Source organism: Panthera onca, chromosome F1 (genome assembly GCF_046562875.1).
Source record: "Panthera onca isolate mPanOnc1 chromosome F1, mPanOnc1 haplotype 2, whole genome shotgun sequence".
Lineage (NCBI taxonomy): Eukaryota > Metazoa > Chordata > Mammalia > Carnivora > Felidae > Panthera > Panthera onca.
The window spans coordinates 51,273,974-51,291,604 of NC_138355.1; the positions used below are offsets into that span (position 1 = coordinate 51,273,974).

At 36.1% G+C, this 17,631-nt stretch overlaps 1 long non-coding RNA gene across 1 annotated transcript in view; it reads left to right on the forward strand.

Annotated features, from left to right (window-relative positions):
• LOC144614815 (uncharacterized) overlaps positions 1-17,631 on the forward strand; it is a 374,779-nt gene that overhangs the window by 352,607 nt on the left and 4,541 nt on the right. The window contains exon 2 of the long non-coding RNA XR_013553010.2: positions 10,588-10,828. This is a non-coding gene — a long non-coding RNA (uncharacterized LOC144614815). The remainder of the gene's footprint in view (positions 1-10,587; positions 10,829-17,631) is intronic.

Here is a 17,631-nt window from a genome sequence, read left to right on the forward strand (position 1 = left end):
CAAAATTAAATAGATTAAAAAAAGTATTGTGAGCAATATGGCACACAGTCTTAGACACCTATACTGTGTAACACAGGATGTCAAGTTACTTAAGACATTTCCCTATTTTGTAGAGATTTTTTGTCGGAATTGGCATAAATAGATCATAAATTTTAAAAATTAGATCACCAGCCCTCAAAAAAAGAAAACTCGATGATTTTCACTCATTGTTTTAATGCCGTTTTTCCTTAAAATGTTTTACTGTAGTTGATTTAATGCATGCCTAAGTTATATCTTTGTATTTGACAAAAAGTGAATTGGTAAGGAGCTGTCCTGTGCCACTCATGGTGGGAACCGTGTTTAATTATTTTTAAAATGTGTGTAACACCAGAATTCAGTATGACTCCCAATTCACACAAATTGATTTCAACAGAAATGGAAATGGATTGGTGTCTACTGCACAGGGCTTTCAGGACTAAAGCGACACAGTAAACGAAGCTGACTTCCGAGCGGGCAACATTGCTCAGCTGCAATATTGCATAACCACAATATGGAGCCACAAGGTGTGACACAACTAAATCTATACATGGTTAATTTAGGATTTGAAATGACGACTTCTTTTTAGAAGACAGCAAACAGCAGATCTGGGAGCAGTGAAGTTTCAGTTGAGTCATCTCACTTGTGACACTTATTTTAAATGCAATCTGTTAACTCAAAGTATTACCATCTTTAAAAAATATAGGCCTCTTTTTCTAGGCATATCTCTTATCCATTTGTAGGCAGCTTGTTGAAGAGTTTCCAAGGAGAGAAAAATCTCATCTCATACAAAGTAATGTACTTTGATGTATTTTTTTCTCTAGCAAAAGATGACTGTTACCTTTTCTCTGTTGATTATGATCTCCTGCCCTCAGGGAATGGCTTCCTGACAGTTCAAATGCATCTCTATCCTCACAGTCAATAGAACAAAAATGTCTGAGCATTTCCCCCATATTCCTTATAACAAGACTCATTATTTTCTGGTCTTTGGGTGGTTGTTGGGAGACAGTTCTCCATGATCTTCTCACATTTCTGCCCAAGTTAAAAGTCCAGGCACTGACCAAGACTTCTGCTCTGGTATAGTTTTTCAAAGATGTTTGTGCAGCAAACAGCCTTGGAAAATAGTGTCTCTTCAGAACAAAGGATAGGCATAGTTACCGCCTTCTATAAAAGATTCAGATTCCCTATACTCAGGATTTCTCTATTGTAACAAACCACTGAGCAGGCAGTTGTCACATGTCCCTTTGCACATTGCCCTGTGGGAGGTGGGACACAAGAATGCTGATAATCTGGCTTACTGCTATGGCTATGAATAATAACATTTATGGTCTCAGATTCATGAGTCTTGTGTCTTCTGCTAGCATCTATGAAATTTTAGTAGGCTGACTTGTTAATTAAAAGTAATATAACATCTCATATCTTTTTAAAAATTTTTATGTATTTATTTTGAGAGAGAGAGAGAACAGGTGAGCATGAGCCAGGGAGGGGCAGAGAGAGAGAGGGAGAAAGAGAATTCCAAGCAGGCTCCTCGCTGTCAGCACAGAGCCCAATGTGGGGCTCGATGCCATGAACTTGAGCAGAAATCAAGAGTAGACGCTTAACTGATTGAGCCACCCAGGTGCCCCTATTCTCGCTTACTTGGGAAGATAGGAGATGGTATCTCATATTCTCTCCCTTTCTCAAAATAAACAAATAAGCTTTAAAAAAAATAACAGGGGCACCTCTTGGTGGCTCAGTCAGTTAAGCATCTGACTTTGGCTCAGATCGTGATCTTGTGGCTTGTGGGTTTGAGCCCCACGTCCAGCTCTGTGCTGACAGCTCAGAGCCTGGAGCCTCCTTCAGATTCTGTGTCTGTCTCTCTCTGCTCCTCTCCTGCTCAAGCTCTGTTTCTGTCTCTGTCTGTGTCTCTCTCTCAAAAATAGACATTAAAAAATCGTAATAAAAAATAACAAAGTGAGAAGAGTAAGGTAAGATATTATTTTACGATTTATGATATAGAATTAATTATAGATTCAGTTTTGACAAATACTTGTAGCATATACTGACTAACCCTTTACTGATAGCTGAGTTGTTGTATGGTAAGTTTAGAATAATACTAAGAAGACATGTTTCATTATGATATGGTATGTGCATTTATTCAGTGTTACGGTGAGGGTAAAATTACATTTGCATAATGTATTGTGTCGCTCTTGACAGCCAGTGCACTGCATGTTTTGTGGAAAAGTTACAACTTTTCTAAGCTTAACATTTTATTCTTGGAAGAAAAGTAATCTTAAAAGTTTCACATTAAATTTTTTCAGCCGTTCGCAATGAAGTGGATGGAGCCGGAGAGTATTACGTTAAGTGACATAAGTCAGTCAGAGAAAGACAAATACCCTATGATTTCACTCATATGCGGAATTTAAGAAACAAAGCAGATGAACATAGGAGAAAGAAAAAAAAAAGAGAGAGAGGGAAGCAAACCATAAAAGAGACTCTTTTTTTTTTTAAAGTTTTATTTATTCATTTTGAGAGAGAGAAAGCACAAGTGCGGGAAGGGCAGAGAGAGCTGGGGAGAGAGAGAATTCCAAGCAGGCTCTGCCTTGCCAGCACAGAGCCAGATGCAGGGCTTGAACCCATGAGCCGAGAGATCATTACCTGAGCTGAAGTCGGACATTTAAACTGAGCCATTCAGGTGCCTCAGCCATGAAAGACTAATGTGGGAAGTGACAGGAGATGATATTTGGGAAGAACAAGACAGATCTGAACTAGCTGCCATGGAACACTGAAGAATTAGCAAGGCTGGAAAATTGCCAGCTTTCTGAGAAATACTCACGGTCGCTGACCAACAGATATATAATGTAATTGACATTTCAAAGTAACCACATTAAAAAATAAGAACTGTTGAAATTTAGAAGAAAAACTTTTTTCATAATGTTCCTGAATTATTTTCTGATATTTCGTGTCCCCAGGAAATCGTATTTTTCTCAAGACAAGTTTCTGAAATATTCAGGCTTAATACAAATGTTTACAACTTGTTCATATTTAAATATGGTTGTATTTTAAAACCTGTAAATGTCTAATTGCTACTAAATACTATTTTAAATTCATGGAATATTACAATTGTTTATAATTTTGGTAGCATTCTAAAAAATTGTAAGCAGCCTAATTTAAACAAGTTTTATTTATTTTTATAGATATTTATTTTGAAGGGGGGGAGAAAGAGAAAGAGAGAGAGAGAGAGAGAGAGAGAGAGAGAGAATGAGCATGAAGCATGAATGGGGCAGGGGCAGAGAGAGAGGGGAAGAGACAATCCCAAGCTGGCTCCAGGCTCTGAGCTGTCAGCACAGGGCCTGGCACAGGACTCATTCCCATGAACCTTGAGATCATGACCTGAGCTGAAATCAAGAATCAGATGCTAAACCGATTGAACCATCTGGGCACCCTGAAACAGCAGGTTTAAATAAATCAAATAGAGTTTCAAATAATACATATATTTCATAAAATAGAAATTTTCATTAAGCACATAAAGATTTAAATATTTTTTATTTCATAATGCAGATTTAATAAAAGTAATTCAGCATAATAATATGTTATTATATTTAGGATTTAAAATTATCAGAAAAATGCAAATTCAGTGAGGTAAGAGTGTTCTTTTTCATTATGTAAATTTAACAGATTTTTAAAATAGTTGGTGTCTGACAATTATAATGTTAATAGTGATAAATATGCTTGAGATTAGGGAGTTATGTATATTTCATAGTTGTTCCCGCTTTTTAAACATTCCCTTTGATAGATTAACTTGGGTGCTTTATCAGGGAATGACGACTATCATTGTGCAGAAATGAAAGCTTAGTCTTGATAATCAATATGCTGTATTGTGCACTGTACTTCCTTCTCTCTTGATTTCTCTTTGGTTCTTGTTTCTTCTCTACTTCTATTTCCATATTTACTTTTCCTTTCCTCTTTTCCTTACATTTTTTTTTTTTTAAGCTTAGTGGGTTGATTCATGGGAACCGTAGACAAGAATTGATGAATGGAGTTGGGAAGAGAGAATCCATGGTGTTTTTCCCTCCTCTCTGTCCTGGGTGTTATCCCCAACAGGGACTGTGTCTTCTCCATGCTTCTAAACATAGCCTTCCTTCTGTGTTGCCAACTTCTGCCAGTCAACTCTCACCATGGTCTTCTGGCCACAACAGACACTTCTGGCTTTTGAGGTCCGTTAACACCCCCTTCCTCTTGGTGTACTGTTAGCCCTAAAAGTGACAGTGGCTTTCTGCTGGTGTTAATCTCTGCATTTCATCACCAGCCCCCCCCCCCCCCCGTTTTTTTTAGCTATTCACCTCACCCATAACTTCTGTTTTTTTATTATTTTTAAAACAGAGAGAGAGAGAGAGAACAAACCGAGGGCAGAGAGAGAGGGAGAGAGAGAACCCCGAAGCAAGACTTGAGCCCACCTGAAGTGGGCTTGATCTCACCCAACATGGGGCTCGAACTCATGAACTGCGAGACCATGACCTGAGCCAAAGTTGGATGTTTAACTGAGCCGCTCGGGTGCCCTCATCCATAACTTCTATAATTAATTCCATGTATTAAATGTCCTCTCTTTAACATACCCAGAATGGTTTTTATTTTCCCTACTGGACCCTGACAACTCTCTTGAAGTGATAAACACCTTTATTGCCCTTACTAGTCAGAGTTCCCTCATTTTCTTTCACTCCTTCCTTCTAGGTTCTTATCTCTCTTTTACTTCTCAACTGACGCTGACTTTTTTGCAGGTAGAACGGGCTATGATTACAATTACCCAACATAGCAATATGGAAAACAGTGTTGACTGGATTTCTTGTGACATATCTTATGTATCACAATATAAAAGGAATAAGTAAAATAAAATCTTTTTTAAAAATTCACGAAAATTGTGTAACAACTGCGTGTGTGTGTGTCTGTATGCATATATGTGATTAAAAGAGATGAGAGAACAAGGCATTGAAGTCAAACTCAAGTCCCAGTTATGCATCTTCCTTTAGAATTTTGAGCCAATTTACTCTCTGCTTCTGCTTCCTTATTTGTATGGTTAAAAAATTACCCAAAATCTGGGGAAAAGGCAAGTGAAGACCACAGTTTTTTCAGTGTCATGCTAGAGCCTTGTGCAACAGGTTCCTCCAAGGATTATTTTATTGCCTAGGGCAGTGGTTTGACAAATTATGGCCCACAGGTGACATCTGGCACAGGGCCTGTGTTTGTTCAGCCCTTGAGCTAAGTATGGATTTTACATTTCTAAAGAGTTATTAAAAAATGAAACAAATATTAGTATGTGACAGAGACTATGTGGCCCATAAATACTAAAATATTTACTACCTGGTGCTTTACAGAAAATATTTGCCAACTCCTGCTCTATGGGAATGAACCATTGTTTGATTTACTATTTACTACTGATCAGGATTCAGACTCCATGAAGGTAGATGATAACTTTTGTATTGATAAGTTGCAAGTGACTTTTGCCCATTGGAGGAACAATAGATTTGTGTCTGGTAGAAAAGATATCCTAAGATCATGGCTGTATTACTCTCCAGGATATTAGCTGGTTTCATATACAGCTTTGTAATTATATTTTAGTATCTTCAATTGGCTATAAGTAGTTCAATCTCACTCATCTGCTTTGAAACAACCTTACTATCTTGCTGCTTCTTTTATATTAAGTAAAATAGTTTTGTCAGTGTGTATTTATTTTTATATTGCATTTGAATCATATTTTTAACTCACAGAAATTTAAGCTCTCACAATAAATGAACCAATTTTCTCTTCCCTATTCGTTTTTCTTTTTTTTTCTTCAGAATATAATTTATTGTCAAATTAGCTAACATACAGTGTATACAGTGTTCTCTTGGTTTTGGGAGTAGATTCCCATGATTCATCGCTTACATACAACACCCAGTGCTTATCCCAACAAGTGCCCTCCTCAGTGCCCATCACCCATTTTCCTCTCTCCCCACCACCATCAACCTTCAGTTTGTTCTCCGTATTTAAAAGTCTCTTATGGTTTGCCTCCCTCTCTGTTTGAAACTATTTTTTTCCTATTTCCTTCCCCTGTGGTCTTCTGTTAAGTGTCTGAAATTCGACATATAAGTGAAAACATATATCTGTCTTTCTCTGACTTATTTCACTTAGCATAATACTCTCCAGTTCCATCCACATTGTTGCAAATGACAAGATTTCATTTCTCGTTGCCAAGTAGTATTCCATTGTATATATAAACCACATCTTCTTTATCCATTCATCAGTTGATGGGCATTTCGGCTCTTTCCATAATTTGGCTATTGTTGAAAGTGCTGCTATAAACATTGGGGTACATGTGCCCCTATGAATCAGCACTCCTGTATCCTTTGAATAAATTCCTAGTGATGCTATTACTGGGTTGTAGGGTAGATCTATTTTTAATTTTTTAAGGAACCTCCACAGTTTTCCAGAGCAGCTACACCAGTTTTCATTCCCACCAATAGTGCAAGAGGGTTCCTGTTTCTCCACATCTGTTGTTTCCTGAGTTGTTAATTTTAGCCACTCTGATTGGTATGAGGTGGTATCTCAGTGTGGTTTTGATTTGTATTTCCCTGATGATGAGCAATGTTGAGCATCTTTTCATGTGTCTGTTGGCCATCTGTATGTCTTTGGAAAAGTGTCTATTCATGTCTTCTGCCCGTTTCTTCACTGGATTATTTATTTTTCAGGTGTTGAGTTTGATCAGTGCTTTACAGATTTTGGCTACTAACCCTTTGTCTGATATATCATTTGCAAACATCTTCTCCCATTCTGTCGGTTGCCTTTTAGTTTTGTTGATTGTTTCCTTTGCAGTGCAGAAACTTTTTATCTTGATGAGGTCCCAATAGCTCATTTTTGCTTTTATTTCCCTTGCTTCCGGAGACATGTCGAGTAAGACATGGCTGAGTCTGAGGTCAAAAGGTTGTTGCCTGTTTTCTCCTCTAGGGTTTTGATGGCTTCCTGTCTCACATTTAGGTCTTTCATCCATTTTGAGTGTATTTTTGTATATGGTACAAGAAAGTGGTCCAGTTTCATTCTTCTGCATGTTGCTGTCCAGCTCTCCCAACACCATTTGCTATAGAGACTGTCTTTTTTTCCATTGGATACTCTTTCCTGCCTTGTCAAAGATTAATTAGTCATACATTTGTGGGTCCATTTCTGGGTTCTCTATTCTATTCCATTGGCCTAGGTATCTGTTTTTGTGCCAATACCATACTATCTTGATGATTGAAGCTTTGTGGTAGAAGCTAAAGTCCAGGATTGTGATGCCTCAAGGTTTGGTTTTCTTAATACACCGTCAACAACTTAGGCGGACAACTTAGTTGAACAACTAAGTATGGATTTTCCTACATTGCTAACCTTAAAAGTCAGTCTAGATATTCTCTTAACAGAACTCCAATGAAGGGCCTCATAGAGTTGTTCCACTCTCCATTTTTTAAATATACTCTTTGCTTTCTGCAATATTGAATTCTTATAGCCAGTGCTCATTTCCTCATACCAGTAGAATTGAATGTTTATTGAAAGGGAAGTTTCCCCCCCTCATTTCTTTATGTAAACTTTACTTATTATTGTTAATACATGATTCAATTAAATAATACACAAATAAAATTAGTGCAGGAAGAGAGAGTTTATTCAATGCAGACCAATGCTTTGAAAAGACTCAACAAAGGTGAATTGCTAAATTTTGTTATTCAGTTAAGTGTGAGTAAAACAGCAGCAAAAGTTTTGTGTGCTAGACTATAATCAGGCCTCTGGAAGGGCCTAGTTTTGAAAGTATCTATGCTATATGTAAAGTCCCTCTATATTATCTTTATGCCTTGTGGCACAGTCACAACTAGCAAGTTTGTTACCTTTTATATGATATGGTAATAGCAGTGTAGTTACATTTCCTTCTTAGGTGTGGATTGGGGCTGATTGGGTTTAAAAACCCTGTCTCTGAGAGTCTCTCTTCTCTTATAACCCAGAGTGCACTTGGTGAGGCATTTGGAAAGCACGGGGGACCAGGTATAGCTTTTGTTCTAAATAGTTGAACTCTTCCCCTTAACCCAAGTTATGAAAATGTGGGCAACTTCCATAAATAGTCTGACTGCTGACTCCACAACTGGACTGGGCTCCCACATTTGGAAAATAAAAATCTGGAAGAATTTCTGCATTCAGATTATGTCCTTAGGTTCTCATTCACTTTAAAGAAACTGGAACTGTAAATTGAAGAATTTTGATTGTCTGTATGAAATCAAAAGATAAAGGTGAAAAAGCTGTAAGCAAAATAATTTGCTTCTCTGACTCATTGTCAGAGAAAAGATATTTTAGGTCATACTTATTTATGTATATATTTACTTATTTTTATGATTCTTCACTCTAACCGGTCTTAATCGTGTTGAACAAGATGATTTGTGATCAAATAAGAAGCATGATATTTAAAGCCTGTAAAGACAGAGTAGATATTTTCATGATTTTGAGAGTAAAAAAGTCTCAGCTTTCCTGTCAGTTATAGCTTCTGCCTTAGTGGGAAATTTACATTATTATCAACTCTCATGGAACATTTAACAGGATCTCAACAGGCCATCATATACAAATACGGCAAACCTAAAACCACTGCAGTACCCTCCAGGTGTCAGAGCTTTGTTCACCAAATTCATGCATTTTTTTTAATATGAACACGAGACCAGTTGTAATACATGATTCATACTCTAATAAGGGCACAGAATGGGTTTATCTGGGAAGCCTTGAGCCAGGTTAGAGGGATAAAGGGTAGTGGCAGTGGTCCAAGCAGTCATGCTGGAAAGAGTTCCAAAACACCAGAGGAACTGGAGCCAGTTATTCAGTTGGTGATGTTTTGGGCGGAAGGAGCAATGGGTATAAATGCTTGGCAATGGTGTGGCCAGCTATAATATTTTAATATTATTGGAATGTAGGATGGTATAGAGATGAGGAACACTGAATAGATGAGAGGCGTGACTCAACAAAAAAGCAGAAACTGGGGCGCCTGGGTGGCTTGGTCGGTTAGTCATCCAGCTTTGGCTCAGGTCATGATCTCACGGTTCATGGGTTCGAGCCCCACGTTGGGCTCTGCACTGCAAGTTCAAAGCCTGCTTAGGATTCTCTCTCCCTCTCTCTCTCTGCTCCACCCCCACTCATGCTTTCTCTTTGTCTTAAGTCCTTAAGAGGATGACTTAATATAATTTTCAGCTCAGAAAGCTTTCTCTCTCTGGCAAAATGTAAAAATGAATTGCATCATGGTAAGACTGGCACAGAGGGTGCCAATTAGGTGACTGATAGAAGGATGGAAGAAAGGATGAGGCTCTCCACTATGGTTGTGGCAGTGTTTATGGAAATAAGTGAAATCAATATCAGGTAGCAATTACTGAGATTTGAGATTGAAGGAGAATTAGACATTCTCCTTCATTTAGACTTAGCAACTCGGGGATAGGTGACTGATAACTGAAGGAGGACTAGAGGATATCAGAGGTGCTATATGGAGGTAAGATTGCCAAATTGTTTTTGAGTGTGTACAACTTGAGATGTTTGTGTAACAGCTAGGTGGGCACATCCATCTGGATTAGGTAAACTTTAGGCCACCTCACTAGCGTGACTCTGGGAGGGACCTTAACACCGTGCTCACATGGCTGTATGTTTTTGTAAAATTTGCAGAAATAAAGTATTTTAACCACAATTTTCTAAGACTGATATCCCTTTCCACTCTGACTTCCCTCCGCCACACTCTCCCTCTCGACAATAGTTGGGTGAGTTTTGGGGATCCAACAGAGACGTGATGATGATCCAGAATTTTAGGATTGAAGATAAAGGTTGAGGATGAAGTACTTAGGATGTCCCCGCACAGTTGAGCAGTTGCTAGCCATCCTGATTCAGGAAAGGCTTTTAAGAACATGTCTACTCCCCATGTGCTGACTCACCTGACATAACAACACGAAGAGACAAGGCCAAGTGTCCCAAGGTACTTGTAGAGAAAAATATGGGTCATGGAGGAGGAACAAAGTCTGAATATGTGGAATTGCAAGTTGCTCTGTGGGAAATTCTCCTAATCATTCAGATGTGTAAAACTTCCCGTGGATAATTTTGCTTTTACTAGTGCTTGGTCAGACACAAGTTCTCTTCTTTCACGGTTGTGTTTAATAATAAAATACAGAATTACAAATGTCTCATTTTTTTGAAGGGAATTGTAACAGGTAAATTTTGTCTGAATTCCTTTTTCAGACACAAATTTATAGCAATACTACATACAGCAAGTTCATCTGTGTAAGAAGTCTCATGTTTTTTGTGTTCCGTATATCAGTAATAAAAATTATATCTGATGAACCATGTTAGATGAAAGCCTGATTTATTTTTCCATTCTGTCTATAATATTACAAAATAGTAGAAATGGAGTAAATTATAGAGTTGTGCCAGACGATTAATGACACTGTGTTAACTTTTTTGGTTTCTATAATGCTGTGGTATTTTTCAGCTTCTCAAAGAGTATGATTTTTTGTTTGTTTTAAGTATGTGTTCACTTTTTTAAACATAATTTTGTATTTAGATTTCTGTATTCCTTTTAAGTTTCAGATTCCACAGGACCTGAATCACTCCGGGAGTCAAAATATACATGGTGGTGGAGACTGGGGGTGTGGATACCCTCAGGAGAGTGTACTGAGGGACAGGAGAATGAGAACAAGAACAGAAATCTAATTTTGGGAAACTAAGGAGCAGGCGGAGGAAGAGGAGCCCATGAAGCTGATGGAAAAGGAGCAGCTGGGGAATGAAGACCGTAGTGAAAAGGGGCATCACAGAGACCACATGAGTCAAGTTTTACGAAGGAAGTGGCTAACAGTGTTCAGTGCCACAGCATGGCCATAATAATGGGAGTACTGACAATTGGTCACTAGGTTTAATCTCAAACAGCCCTGGCCGTTGCAGTGAAAAGTGAGGGCCAAAGAGAAAAGCCTCACTTGCACTGAGTTAAATAATGGATTTCGGATGGGTGAAGATAAAGTGCAGACAAAATTTTCCTGATGTGTGGTTGTGAGGAGGATACCACAGGGTAGAAATGGAGCAGGACTAAGTGTGGAGACAGCCTCTTCATTCAGAAGTGGAGGACGTGAGCATTTGTAACTGTCCATGAAAGCTGACAGGAAGGGGCTTTACTTACCTCAGGAGGAGCATGAACTCCAGGACAGACATAGGCAGCCCTACAATTTTACTTGTTACATTGAATAACTTTAACATAAACCTAAGTCATGACCTTGCTTCAGTCTTTCTGATTTTTAACAAGATATTTCTGTTAGTTTTAGCATTATTCTTCCTTTCTTCCGAGGCCCAAAGAACCACTACAAGGTGTCCTTTGGCACTTTTCTTTCCCTGTCAGACTGTGCCCTTTACCTGTTTTTATTTTATTTTACTTTATTTTATTTTCTTTTATTTTATTATGTTTATTTTTGAGAGAGAGGGAGAGACACAGAGCGTGAGTGAGGGAGGGGCAGAGAGAGAGGGAAACACAAAATCCGAAGCAGGTTCCAGGCTCTGAGCTGTCAACACAGAACCATGAGATCATGACCTGAGCTGAAGTCGGGTGTTTAACCGACTGAGCCACCCAGGCACCTCTCTACCTATGGCTCTCACCTGCTGCTGCATGATTTCTCCAGCTCTCTTCCCTGGGACCTGGCCACTGCATTTCTCACACATTGGTCTCAGTTTCTAAGTTTCAGCTGGCCCCATTTTAGCAAGTCTTGTTTGTCTATTTTACATATAGTGATATTTTATATGTATTTTATTTTGTATTTTATATTATATATAGTATGCAGTAATATTAATTATCAGCAATTTATATGCTATAGTTCTTTTAATTGCATAGTTTACACAAGGTAAAAATTATTTTCTCTGTGAAAATACTTTATGAGCTGCTGTAGAAAACTGCTGTCTTTCCAGTTTATGGCACACTTTCTGAAGACTTAAAATTTTTTTTGTGTGTTTTCTACACTGCTTACTTCAGGATTGTTAACTCAGTGAGAAATTCTTAAAACTCAACTGATCAGATGATAGTTATTCAACACTTATGAATATACAATTATAGTGTTTCCACATGGACTTAAATGTTCCTTCATGTTTCAGAGCTAATGATTTCATTTTACCTAATTACAGAATGAGAGAGTGTTTTTTGCTTATATTTAGACTTTTTTCAAGGTTATTGATTTCAAAAATAAATCTTCTAAATTGATTAACACTTGCTTTCATGTTCTTTTTTTTCTGAGTCTTTACTCCTATCTGAAATGGAGGTATTATGAAACACAATTTGTATGGACTTAAAAATAACCAATTGAAATAAGCAATTCATTTCAAAAGACAGAAACTTAAGCAGAAACAGAGTTCCTGCAGTGGATGTGTGTGTGCATTCACATATACAGATAACCTTAGATTTTCAATGAAGTTCTAAATATACTTAAAATCACTACCTAATGATACTTTTTACTCTCCATTGGTCTACCACTTAACATAAAAACAACATTTGGGAAAATGGCTTTTTATCTGATTTAAAACAGAGCTCATGATTTGAAGTTTCCAATCAATCTTTAACCTTCTAGTGTTAGGGTTTATTTACTCATTTTAAGACCACTTTTAGCAAAAAGAAGATCCTACAAAAGAATCTATAGAATTGTTGGGCAGTAAATAATACTAAAAAAAAAACTTGTAATAGATCAATCATAAATTCAACATTTAAAATCTCCCTTGAAGTGCTCCTGGTTTTTAATAATGGATTTTTGGTATGATCCCATGAAAGATTTATGTCCAAATATGAAACAAACACTGCTTTGAACGATTAATTTTAAAATCTAGTTTTCCTGCTAAATAGTAGGAATTCCCCCTATGTTTTCTGTTTGTAAGAAGTAAGGAGAACCAGTCTTATGATTTTGAATTCATGATTATGTCTTTGTGGTAAACATGGCATATTTGGAAAGTAGGACAAAGACAATACTCCAAAGGCATCACGCACAAAAATATTTACTTTTTAGAGGCCTAAAAGACCACTTTAAAAATAAGATATTTTATTTAAAATCTGGGGGCATCCGGGTAGCTCTGTCGGTTAAGAGTCTGACTTCAGCTCAGGTCATGACCTCATGGTTTTTGAGTTCGAACCTCACATTGGGCTCTGTGCTGACAGCTTAGAGCCTGAAGCCTGCTTCAGGTTCTGTGTCTCCCCCTCTCTCTGCCCCTCTCCCACTCACACTCTGTCTCTATCTCAAAAATAAACATTAAAAAATTAAAATCTATATGAAATAAATGCAATAATATTTAATATATCTACATTATGAAAAGTTTGACTTTTTAAAATCAGTTTTAAAAAGAGCCAGATATTTATTATATTCTATATCTGAGCCATCATTATTCACAAAATTAACAATCCAAATATTACAATTTATTTCCTAAATGCACAAAAAGTTAAAAGTATTAGAACAAAAAATACATCATATTTTTAAGAAACTAACTGCTTTAAAATTCGTTATCTGTAAAAACATGTCAGCACAATGATGTTTTATGTGAGATATCCAGGAATAGATAATTATACAATCATTACTCAAGAAAAGAATGTGAATTGAATAAGACAGTTTTCTTTTCTCAGAAATATTCATAGCTGGTTTTAATCCAGATATAACACATAACACAAGGCATAAATATTTAATGACTAAACAATAACCTGATTAAACTTTGTTGGTTTTTTTTCTTCCTCTACCAGACATTCAATCCTGTTTTTGCATCTTAAATAAAATAAGGAGAAAAAACAATGTGGTTTCTTAAAGAAATGAGGTCATTTAAAAAGTGTTATTTTCCTGTTATACTTGGAAACACACAAATGTCTATTCATTTATTGTTAGAGTGAATTACACGTATACATTTTATGTTCAAACACACACTATAAGTAGTAATTGTATGAAACTATAAAAATTCTTCTGAAATGGCAAAGCTGAAGTAAATAGTTGTCATTTGATATTCATTCCTGATGATTTCTCATTAAAATGAAATGGCAGGGGCGCCTGGGTGGCGCAGTCGGTTAAGCGTCCGACTTCAGCCAGGTCACGATCTCAGGGTCCGTGAGTTTGAGCCCCGCGTCAGGCTCTGGGCTGATGGCTCAGAGCCTGGAGCCTGTTTCCGATTCTGTGTCTCCCTCTCTCTCTGTCCCTCCCCCGTTCATGCTCTGTCTCTCTCTGTCCCAAAAATAAATAAACGTTGAAAAAAAAAATTAAAAAAAAAAATAAAAAAAAATAAATAAAATGAAATGGCAAATCTGACAAAACAATAAGAGGAACATAGAATGAGTGACTCTTTATTCATGTAATAATTGATTACTATTGTGACAACATCCCACCTTTTTCACATGGTTGTGAAAAGGTTTCACTTTAAATTAATTGGCATCACCGTGAAATAAATTACTTGACTGTGTCGTTGGGAAGCAAATCAGGCCCACATTAGATATAATTGAGGTGAAACTGTTATATAGGAATTGTGTGGGTGAAGGCTGGAGATCGAGTTTTTCCATAGGAAAAAAATGTGAGAAAGGCTAATGATACTGAGACCAAATTGTTTTTATTTTTAAACAGAATTTCCTTCTCCTTCTCCTTCTCCTTCTCCTTCTCTTTCTCCTTCTCCTTCTTCTCTTCTCCTTCTTCTTTCTTTTGTTTACAATGCAGAGGTTTTTTGGTTTGGTTTAGTTCAGTTTCAGTTTTTCAACAATGATTCATATTGATTGCTTATGTTAGGACATACATAATTGGGAAGATTAGCTGACCAGCATCCACTTAAACAAAAGGAAGTCAAATCAATCTAAATTTCAAGTCCAAAGAAATAGACTTGAAAGTTTCTTGAATTTTCAATTAAGAAATCTAGTCTTTTCTCCAAATTTATGAGCCAGAGTACTACTATTGTTTAAAATCCGAGATGATACTAAGTTTATAAGAAAAGATATCATAAAAGGAAACAGAAGATTTTTTTTCTCTGCCTTTCAAGAGTAGTCTCATCGGAAATACTACAGACACACACACTAGTTACTGCACCACAAAAAATTAGGAAGACTCTAGAGAAAAGTAAAGCAATGAAGGTGAGTAGAGTGAATTCTGTATATAGATAAACTAAAAAAAAGGCTTGGGAAGATAAAGTTTGACACTAGCTCATTTTTGCAATGCCCTAAAGGTTTTAGATTTTTACAATATAGTATTAATTTAAAAAATCTGTTGATTTTATTTTTAGGCTGAAATAGATCCTTTTTAGGCAAATACAAGAAACCATATTTGCATAAAATTATAAGATTAAGTAATCGTTATTAACGAATTCTTGCTATTTGATATTCAAATAAATTCGAAAGGATTTTGAATAAATTCATGGATTTTAGATCCACAATGGGTTGTTAAAGGAGCTAGGATTTTTTTAGGAGTATATAATTTAATTTGTTTACATCTGATCTAATGGAGGTCAAACATAATTGTTTTAAAATATATTCTGTAGGAACTGTCAGAAAATAGAAAACATTGTGCCTGAGAAAACTCTTAAATTTGAAGGTTACATCTATATCAATATCTTGTAATTTTATTACTATTCTACTGCTCAGCTTAGTTTTTAATAGAAGCACTTCATTTCTTAAAGCCAATGACATATTTTTAGAAAATGACATTACACAGTCATTGAATATTTAAATATTTTACCAGGAATGTGAATGTTGTTATCATTTTTTGCAAGTTAATCTTTTTTATTTAAAAATTCCAGTCATAAAATCACTCATCGATGGTAACTGATGAAATCAAATAACATATGGAGTGAAAGAGACATAAATAGAGCCACATGTGGAAGTTATACATCTGATATTTTACTGAAAATTGTCACTACCGAGTGTTCCAAAAACCTGATTTTTTTTATTCCAAACATATGCAATTGTTCTTTTTTCTGTCCTATTAAATCAGAAAACCTACAATTATAGCTTGGGATGGAGAATGAGTGGGGGAAATGAGAGGAAAGCATGGCTACTTAAGGCCTTTGGTTGAGATCTAATACTGGTCCTGCAGCTCCCAATTTTTCAACAAGTTGTTTTGACACCTAGTGTATTTTTGCTCATTACCAATCATCTTCTACTTCTCTAGTTCTATAAGTTTGATTTGTGGCTTCCTATGCATTGTTAGAGAAAACCTAAGAGGCAGTCATTCAACATGAAATCTTACTCTGTGATAACAAGAAAAGTTGCAGACAGTATAAAAAAGCAATTTGAATATTCAGTGGAAGGAAGAGTGCCTGGGTATTTGAGGATTTGTAGTAATTTAGATTCCCTGGCCTCAGCACAGTTCTAACAGGGAAGGAGTCTACACTGCTTCTGCAGGGACAAGAGCCAGTATGGCGCTGTGGGAGAGAAGCACTGTTCTCACGGGCTCTGCCACTTAACAGCTGTGTTATTAGAGGAAATAACTGAGATCTCGTGTTTTTTTGTGTGTCTAAGAGGAAGGATGTGATTTTAGTTTCTAAGTTTCCTTCTAATTTTTAAAATGTTTTTCATCTCTGGGAATAATTTTTTTTTCTCCCTGGAAATAATTTTAAGTTTCCTATTTAAATAGAGAATAGATTAAGGTTGGAACTTTCAGAATAAATGATGAAAAGTGTGTAACTATGTTCCACTAAGTGCACCTTTAAGATGCACTGAATACTTTACAATCAGTTTTTATTATGCTTTCCTTTAAAGAATTTGCAAATGTACAGGCAATATTCCATTCGCATGTGCTTAAATGTTTACTTTTCATAACAAATAGAAGACAAAATTTTGTCTGTCAAATGAATACTTTGTGGAAACACGAAGTTAGTCATGCTATTTGCCCTCCATTTTTAAATGTTCAAATAATCTCCAAATTGGAGTTATTAACAAAAATAAATAAATCTTTGCAAATAAAATGGAAACAGAAGATTTTTCTTGAATCTTTATAGCTTCTTGTCTTGACATAAAATTATTCATACTTATTCATATTTATGTATAGAAAGAAACAGTTTTAGGAATATCTCAAAAAATGCATTTTGAAAATTTCTCTGAGTTCCATAAACAAGTTCCAGCACTGAATGAGTGAATAGATGCTTAAGTCCCTAATATATATATATATATATATATATATATATATATATATATATTTTTTTTTTTTTTTTTTTTTTTGTGGCACAGTTACTACTATGCAGTTCATTCTATAAGGACTTATCTGTCCATTCATCCATTTTATTCATCCTCTTTCCTTATGTCCTTATAAATCTAAGAAAATCAGTCCTCTGTGCCCTGAAGACCTTTTCTACACATATGCCTATATGCTGCCATTGAATTGAACCAATTGATATATTTTGACAAAGTTAGATCCATGGTGTTATTATCTATATATGCACACATTCTTGCAGTTTTCTTTTTAATTAATCTAACAGCCATAGTAGTTTAGATAATCACCACATTGTTATGTGGCAAATCTTGATTGAAAGGAAATAGTTGAATGCACTAAATGGAGAGTTGTGTTTTGGTTCAGAATTTCTCTTTTTACAGAAGGTTTTGAATAATGTAAATGGAATTTAAAATCACATATATGGTGCTAAACAAGCTCACAC